The following is an 8,701-nucleotide window of genomic DNA, read 5'->3' as shown; positions in this document are numbered from 1 at the left end:
TTATGAGAAGTTGAATTTTATTTTCCTGTCTTGAATATTTTCATTCTTTCATATTTTTCATTTCCTTTTATTGTTTGTTTTGTCTGTTTGCTTGTCTTATTGAGCCAGACTCTTGTTACATAACCCAGGCTGGTCTTGAACTCGTGATCCTCCTGCTTCTGCCTCAAGAATGCTAGGATTATATGTGTGTGTCACCATTTGAATCTTTTTGTGTGTGTGTGACTTGAGTGATTTTATTTTCACAAGTGAGAATGCAGGAAGTCAACGTAAGGTTAACCTGAGCCGAGCTCTCAGTGCCCAGCGGACTGTCATCCAGAAGAGGGCTGTGGCATCCTGAACTTGGAGAGGTCCAGGTTCAGGTCCAGGAAGGTGTATGTGGTGTAGTCATGGTGCGGGAGGTTCTTGTAGGAAGTATTGTCAAACGGCTCAGCAGGTGCTGGGGCCCGAGTGGCCACCTGTGCGCTGTCTTGGGCGTCCCCGTGCGGGGCTGCGTCGGCTGTCGCCTCCCACCTCCCCTCCAGCTTTGGTCCTCTGTCTTCTCATCAAAGGTGTCTTTCTTCTCAGCAGGCTCCGTCTTCAAGTTCTCACTGGTCCTTGGCCCCCCACCATCTGCTCCTTGGTCTTCAAGTGTCCTTCGGCGCCCGCTTCCCTGAAATCTCTTCTCTGATCGGAGGAGACGTCTTCCACTCAGCTCTGGCACCTTTGCTTCCAGACGTCTGTGTCGGCCAGGGGTGGAGGCCGGCAGCCGCCCCCCAGCCCGGGTCTCTTCTAGCGGCTGCGTGGGCACTGCGCTCCTCATCAGACTCCAAATCCGATGAGCTGGACGAGGAAGAAGATGAGGATGAGGATGAGGATGAGGATGAGGATGAGGACGCATCATCGCTCTCCTTCCGTCTGGGTGGCCGAGCCTCTGCCCGAGAGCCCTGTTCTTGGAATGATAATGGAACTTTCTGAGGAAACTCTACCAAAGTCTCTCTTGACAAACGTTTGGGATCCGCTTCATCTGTGGGGGGCACACTCCCACCAGGGTGGGGGCCAGCTACAGCCCCACCCGCTCTCCCTGCTGTTGGGTAAGAACTGGGTGGAGATGAACTTTTGCACGGTGCAGCGGTGGGGTAGGTGGCTAGGAGCTTGCCCCTCTCCTTTGGATCCACTACATCTTCAGCACCCTAGCTTGTCCTCTCCGCAGCAAGAGCGTGATGGCCGTGGTGCCCGGCCCGCGCGCACGGACACGGAGCCTGCCCATCTGAAGCTTTTAACTTGAAAACTTTTAAGAAATTTTTTAGCCAGGTGAGGTGGCTCATGCCTTTAATCCCAGCACTTGGGATGCAGAGGTAGGTGGATCACCCTGAGTTTAAGGCCACTTTGAGACTACAGAGCAAATTTCATTCAGGTCAGCCTGGGCTAGAGTGAGTGAGTCCTTAGGTCGAAAAATCAAAATACACACATACATATATATATATTTTAGCCGGGCATGGCTAAAAAAAGGGTGGCACATGCCTTTAATCCTAGCATTCAGGAGGCAGAGGTAGGAGGATCACCATGAGTTTGAGGCCACCCTGAGACTAAATAGTGAACTCCAGTTCAGTCTCGAAAAAACAAACAAGACAAAATTTTATTTTGGGGCTGGAGAGATGGCTTAGTGGTTAAGGTGCTTGCCTGCAAATCCTAAGGACCCAGATTCGACTCCCCAGAACCCACATAAACCAGATGCACAAGATAACATATGCAGAGAAGATCATGCATATACACAAGGTGGCACACACATCTGGAGGTCAATTGCAGTGGCTAGAGGCCCTGGCCAATTCTCTCTCTTTCAAAAACAGATAAGTAAAAATAAAATATTTAAATTTATTTATTTATTTGAGAAAGAGATAAAGAGGCAGAAAAGAAAACTTATTTTACCTTTTCTTTTCTCTCTCTTTTAGTTTTTTGAGGTACGGTCTCACTGTAGCCCAGGCTGACCTGGAATTCACAATGTAGTTTCAGGCTGGCCTTGAACTCATGGTGACTGTCCTACCTCTGCCTCCCAAGTGCTAGGATTAAAGGCGGGTGCCACCATGCCCAGCTAAATAAATATTTTTTAAAGAGAAAGAAAAAAAGCTGAGTGTGGTGGCACATACCTTTAATCCCAGCATTCGGGAGGCAGAGGTAGGAGGATCACTGTGAGTTCAAGGCCACTCTGAGACTAGATAGTGAATTCCAGGTCAGCCTGGGCTAGAATAAGACCCTACCTCAAAAAAGCAAAAAAAAAAAAAAAAAAAAAATTATTTATTTGCAGGCAGAGAAAGATAGAGGAAAGAGGGACAGAGAGAAAATGGGTGTGCCAAGGCCACCATCTACTGCAAATGAACTCCAGATGCGTGCACTACTTTGTGCATCTGGCTTATGTGGGTTCTGGGGAATTGAACCTGGGTCATTAGGCCTTGCAGGCAAGTGCCTTAACCGCTCCAGCCCTCTTTTTCTCTTTTTTTTTTTTTTTTTTCTTTTTGAGGGAGGGTCTCACTCTAGTCCAAGCTGACCTGGAATTCACTTTGTAGCCCAGGCTGCCTCAAACTCAGCACAATCCTCCTACCTCACCCTTCTAAGTGCTGGTATCAAAGGCATGTGCTACCACACCCAGCTTGTCATGTTCTTATTTTTTAAAATTCAAGGAGATAACATCAACTGGTTTTGTGGAAGATATTGCTCATAGGCCTTTGGTTTCAAAATCCAGTAACTCAGTTTTTATAGATGTGTGTATTTGTGAGAGAGGATTAAAAGAGATTTATTTTTGTTAAAAAAAAAAACTTCACAATAGTTAGGAAATGGAGCCAACCTAGATGTCCTCAAATGATGAGTAGATAATGAAGATGTGGTACATTTATACAATGGAGTTCTATTCAGCAGTAAAGAGAAATGAAATTTGCAGAGAAATGGATATATCTGGAAAGGATTATACTTAATGAAGTAACCCAGGCCCAGAAAACCAAATATCACATGTTCTCTCTCATATGTTGATTCTAGCTACAAATGATTGGACTTCTATGTGAGTTGGAGTAAAACTCAGTAGCAGAGGCCAGTAAGCTAGAAAGGGGATGTAAAGGGGATGGGGGGTGCAGAGGGGGACTTAATAGGATGATACTGTGTATATGTAAGTAGAAGAACAGTTTACTGGAGATGAAAAGACCTAAGTGAGGTCAAGGGAGGAGACTGAGTAGAGGAAGGGTGGGGGAAGGGCTAATCAAAATCTAAGGGGATATAAATAAGTCATATGGAAACCTACTTTTTTGGACAATGGTGCACCCAGAAGCCATAGATTGTTATTAGAAAATTTTCAGTGCCAGAGATGGGATACCTTCCAGTGAGTTGTTGGCTAGAGAGGTCCCTGATGCCCCCAAAATATTATAGGCCATTGCCAAAGCTCTTGGTTTCCCACTAGGAATAGATGGTAAGACCCTATTGCTAAAGACTCCCATGCTTGGGTTGCAAGGCCAGTGAGAAATCTTGTTGGAGCTGAGCTGAAAACCTCCTCCATGTAGACCAGCTGACAGGAAGGTAGAAAAAGCTATGGTGCATGCAATTCCATAGGAGAGAGAGAAATCACCAGTGGAGATAAACAACAGTGGACTTTGAAAGCCTTAAATTTGGCCAGCCAGGCCACATGAGCCAATGGGTGCAATAATAGCATATCTGTTATGGGGGAAACCAATGGCTCTCTAATTCAACTAGTGGCCCGCTTCATGGGAGAGAATACATTCCTGATACTGAAAACCTATAACAGGGGAGGTCATGAGCTGTAGAGGTGTAACACTTGCTGGTGTCTAGCTAAGTGCATATATTATGCTCACCAAATTGCCCAGTAAGCAATTCTCATAATGTTTATACCCATATATTAATGCTACTCTCACTTTTGGTTAGAGAAGCTTCTCTTTTCAGATGGTGGTGACCTTCAGACGACTCAGAAGGCAACTTGGTGCTGAGAAGAAGTGACAGAGGAGTGCTCAGCACTGAAATATCCCAATCATGCCTTCCATGGCTCAGAGTCCATTGCAGAAGAAGTGGCAGAAAGAATGTAAGAGCCAAAGGAAGGGTAGAAGTACTTACAATGCAGTATTCCAACACAAAATGGCCTGGATATCCATGACCTCATAGTGCCTGACACTACCCACACAAGACCATCATAATAGGAAAAAAAGATGATGACATCAAAATAAAAGAGAGGGGCTGGAGAGATGGCTTAGCGGTTAAGCGCTTGCCTGTGAAGCCTAAGGACCCCGGTTCAAGGCTCGGTTCCCCAGGTCCCACGTTAGCCAGATGCACAAGGGGGCGCACGCGTCTGGAGTTCGTTTGCAGAGGCTGGAAGCCCTGGCGCGCCCATTCTCTCTCTCTCCCTCTAGCTGTCTTTCTCTCTGTGTCTGTCGCTCTCAAATAAATAAATAAAAAATTTAAAAAAGAGAGAGAGAGACTGGGAGGGGGAGGGGATATGATGGAGAGTGGATTTGAGGAGGGGAGATGGGGAGGAGGGAATTACCATGGTTTATTGTCTATAATTATGGACGTTGTCCATAAAAATTAAAATTAAAAAAAAAAACTTTACACCTGCTGGGCATGGTCCACATGCCTTTAATGCTAGCACTGGGGAGGCAGAGGTAGGAGAGGATCACTGTGACTTTGAGGCCAACCTACACAGTGGCCTTGAAAACTACATAGTGAATTCCACATCAGCCAGGACTAGAGTGAGACCCTACATCAAAACAAAACAAAACAAAAACCCAACAGCAGCAACAACAAAATCTTTACTTTTGCTATATCTTTCTGGAATTGCAGAGGGCTGGGGGGAGTTCAGGAGGCAAAAAGTAAAATTATAATAAATGTTCACTACAGTGTTCATAGTTAATGTTTCATTTGAGGAGTCTGATTCAAAAGTACAAGAATAAGATAGTATCTCATATGACTTGTTCTTTAATTCCAACTTAAAACTTTCCTTTTATTTGTTTATAAGCAGGGACACACAGAGAGAATGTGAATGGGCCTACCAGGGCCTCTAGCCACTGCAAACAAATTCCAGATGTATGCCCCACTTTGTGCATCTGGCTTATATGGGTCCTGGGGAATCAAACCTGGGTCATTAGACAAATGCCTTAAGCACTGAGCAATCTCTCCAGCCCTCCAACTTTTTTATTGAATGGACATGCCAAAGCCTTCAGCCACTGCAAATGAACTCCAGATACATGCACCACTTTGTGCATCTCAGTCCTTTGGTTTTGCAGACAAGTGTCTTAACTGCTAAGCCATCTCTCCAGCCCCCTCTGACACTTTTTTTAAAGGCAGAGATGAACTGACTTTGCATATATTTTCCCTCCTCCCTCCCTCCCTCCCTCCCTCCCTCCCTCCCTCCCTCCCTCCCTCCCTCCCTCTTTCTTTCTTTCTTTCTTTCTTTCTTTCTTTCTTTCTTTCTTTCTTTCTTTCTTTCTTTCTTTCTTTCTTTCTTTCTTTCCGAGGTAGGGTCTCACTCTAGTCTAAGCTGACCTGAACAATGATTCTCCTACCTCTGTCCCCAGAGTGCTGGGATTAAAGGTGTACACTGCCATGCTCAGCCCTATGTAATTTTTTTTCCTTTTAAAGTCATATGGCTGGTTGGCCTCAAACTTGCAAAAGTCTTGCCTTGGCCTCCTTAGTGCTGAGATTACCAATAAACCCGGGTCCATTCATTCATTGTACTGGGGACTGAGTTCAAACTAGACAAGTTAACATCCTAAGTCTTAACTCTAACTTTAAAAAAATATGTATTTGAGAGGGAGAGAGAGAGTGTGTGTGTAAATGTATGGGCGTGCCAGGGCTTCCAACCACTGCAGATGAACTCCAAGTACATGCACCACTTTGTTCATCTGGCTTTACATAGGTACTGGGGAATTAAACCCAGGCCATTTGGCTGTGTAAGCAAGCACCTTTAACTGCTGAGCCATCTCTCCATCCCTTAATTCTAACTTTTTAAAGGTAACAACTTCTAATTGTATGACTATTTTACAAATACCAATAGCATAGATAAGACTAACATCTCATTTACCCACTCCTCACCAATCCAGCTCTGTTTGTTATTTTTTTTTTTTTTTTATTTATTTGAGAGCGACAGACACAGAGGGAAAGACAGATAGAGGGGGAAAGAGAGAATGGGCGCGCCAGGGCTTCCAGCCTCTGCAAACGAACTCCAGACGCGTGCGCCCCCTTGTGCATCTGGCTAACGTGGGACCTGGGGAACCGAGCCTCGAACCGGGGTCCTTAGGCTTCACAGGCAAGCGCTTAACCGCTAAGCCATCTCTCCAGCCCCTGTTTGTTATTTTTTGATGCCAGGCTGACTTTGCCCCATGCTCAACAAACTGATCCCTAACCCTCTCTGCCAAGCTGAGGCAGCATTTCAAATCCTTTCAACATTAACTTAAGTGTAATTATTAAAGTGAGTAGTTTTGAAGGATTATCTGTGCTGTTGCTGTCCTTTTTACAAAAAAAAAAAAAAACGCTTAAGAATGGCTGAGAATTTCAGAAACATGTTCCTGCCTCTGTCTCTATACAGCCCTTGAGTCCTAGTTTTGTCTTTGATCACAGATCTGCCTGCTACATTAAAGAATTACAAGTGACTTTTTGGCTTGGCTTTTATTAGGCTCTTGAGATCATTTTGATTTGGATGCATTATGACTCAAATGACAGGGGATGGAGACATGGCTCAGTGGTTAAAAGCACTTACTTACAAAACCTGCCAGCTGGGGTTCGATTCCCCAGTCATCATGTAAAGCCGGATGTACATCATGTGTCTGGAGTTTGCTTGCATTAGCAGGAGGCCCATACTCTCTTCTTCTCTCCTGTAAACAAATAAATAATTATGATTCAAATGACACAAAAACTGTATTATTGGCTTTTAAAAGCCATATATTGAGCCAAGTGTGGTGGCACATGCCTTTAATCCCAGCACTCGGGAGGCAGAGGTAGGGGGATCACCATGAGTTCAAGGCCACCCTGAGAATACAGAGTGAAATCCAGGTCAGCCTGGACTAGAGGGAGAACCTACCTTGAAAAAACAAAACAAACAAACAAAAAAAAACTGACCAGGTGTTGGTGGTCCATGCCTACTATCATTCCTGCTACGAGGGAGACTGAGCAGAGGAATGACACATTTCAGATCAGTCTCAGCACAGAAAGACCTTCTTAAAATTCAACAAGCAAGGACTAGAGATGTCAGATGGGTGGTAGGTCATGTGTCTAGCACGACTGAGACCCTGGGTTCACTCCCTGATACTACTAAGAGCAAACAACAACAAAGCCGGGCATGGTGGCACACGCCTTTAGTCCCAGCACTCGGGAGGAGAGCTTGGAGAAGTGCCATGAATGTGAGGCCGCCCTGAGGCCCTGAGAGGACATAGTGAATTCCAGGCCAGCCTACCTCAAAAAACAAAAATCAAAACAATAAATAAATAAACAATCGCAGCCCTTGGGATGCAAAGGCAAGAAAACTGCTGCAATTCAAGGGCAGTCTAGGCTACGTAGTGAAACAGCCTCCCCCCCCCCCCCCAAAGAGTGGTTAAGAGTTATACTGTAAGGTTCAGGAGTGACCAAGACCATGCTGAGGCAAAGATGGACGCTTTCATTCAGGAAAAACATGAGCTGCCAGGACTGACTCTCAAGAGCAGAACAGTCAACTTGGGGTTACAGATAGTGGGCTTTATAGAGCTCTTTAGTTGGGGGAAGGTGAGGAAGGGGGAAGTAAGGAAAAGATTTTTTTTAAAAATATTTTATTTATTTTTTTATTAATTTATTTATTTGAGAGTGACAGGCATAGAGAGAAAGACAGATAAAGGGAGAGAGAGAGAGAATGGGCACGCCAGGGCCTCCAGCCACTGCAAACGAACTCCAGACGCGTGCGCCCCCTTGTGCATCTGGCTAACGTGGGACCTGGGGAACCGAGCCTTGAACCGGGGTCCTTAGGCTTCACAGGCAAGCGCTTAACCGCTAAGCCATCTCTCCAGCCCAAGGAAAAGATTTCTTTAGGGGAGGTCCAAGATAGCCAGGGTGTGACACCAGAACAGTAACCTAGTGTCCTGAGACATAAGGGGGCAGGACACCTAGACCTGGGGCATTGTTAGGCAAGGAAGGGATACTGGCTGGGTGGTTCCTTGAAGAATGTAGATGACCCACTCCCTGGTATCTGTCGCCCTCCTGCTGTCCTTGATGATTCCATTTTGTCCTGACCCAACATTCCGTCCTTTTGATAATGATAAGAGATGAAGGTTGGTTCTTTCATGCTGACCATAAAGGCGATGAGTTCTTATGGGAGAGGCAGTCGATGGACCTCTCTTCCGGGCAGGTGACGAGGAGGCCGTTTCACGGTGGCTAGAGGTGGCAGAGTGGTGAGATGGACAGCGCCAGTGTAGCACGTTGTTACGACTTGGTCTGAGTGTAGCAGAGACTTCTCTCGTACCATCCCGGTATTGAGCTGGCTTCAGGGCAGTCACTGGCAGACACCTGCTATAGAGAAGGTGAGGGAGATGGGCTCGGTGCACTCTGTGAGAAGACAAGGGACAACAAAGGAGCTTGTTACTTTTGTCAAAATGCCAGGTGTAAAGGGAGGATAAACATTCAGAGGCGAGAGGTAGAGGGCTTGGGGCAAGAGGAGGCAGAGGGGCATTTTGGGATCAGAGGAAGAGTAGGAACACAAGAGAGTTTAAGT

The 8,701-nt window shown here is 45.8% G+C and overlaps 1 pseudogene; it reads right to left on the bottom strand.

Annotated features, from left to right (window-relative positions):
- Positions 1-290: 290 nt before the first annotated feature.
- On the bottom strand, positions 291-8,455 carry LOC101598804 (annotated as a pseudogene).
- Between the last annotated feature and the right edge of the window lie 246 nt (positions 8,456-8,701).

Source organism: Jaculus jaculus, chromosome 1 (assembly GCF_020740685.1).
Source record: "Jaculus jaculus isolate mJacJac1 chromosome 1, mJacJac1.mat.Y.cur, whole genome shotgun sequence".
Lineage (NCBI taxonomy): Eukaryota > Metazoa > Chordata > Mammalia > Rodentia > Dipodidae > Jaculus > Jaculus jaculus.
The sequence above is the reverse complement of the archived record's forward strand: the minus strand, read 5'-3'. Positions and strand labels throughout refer to the sequence as shown.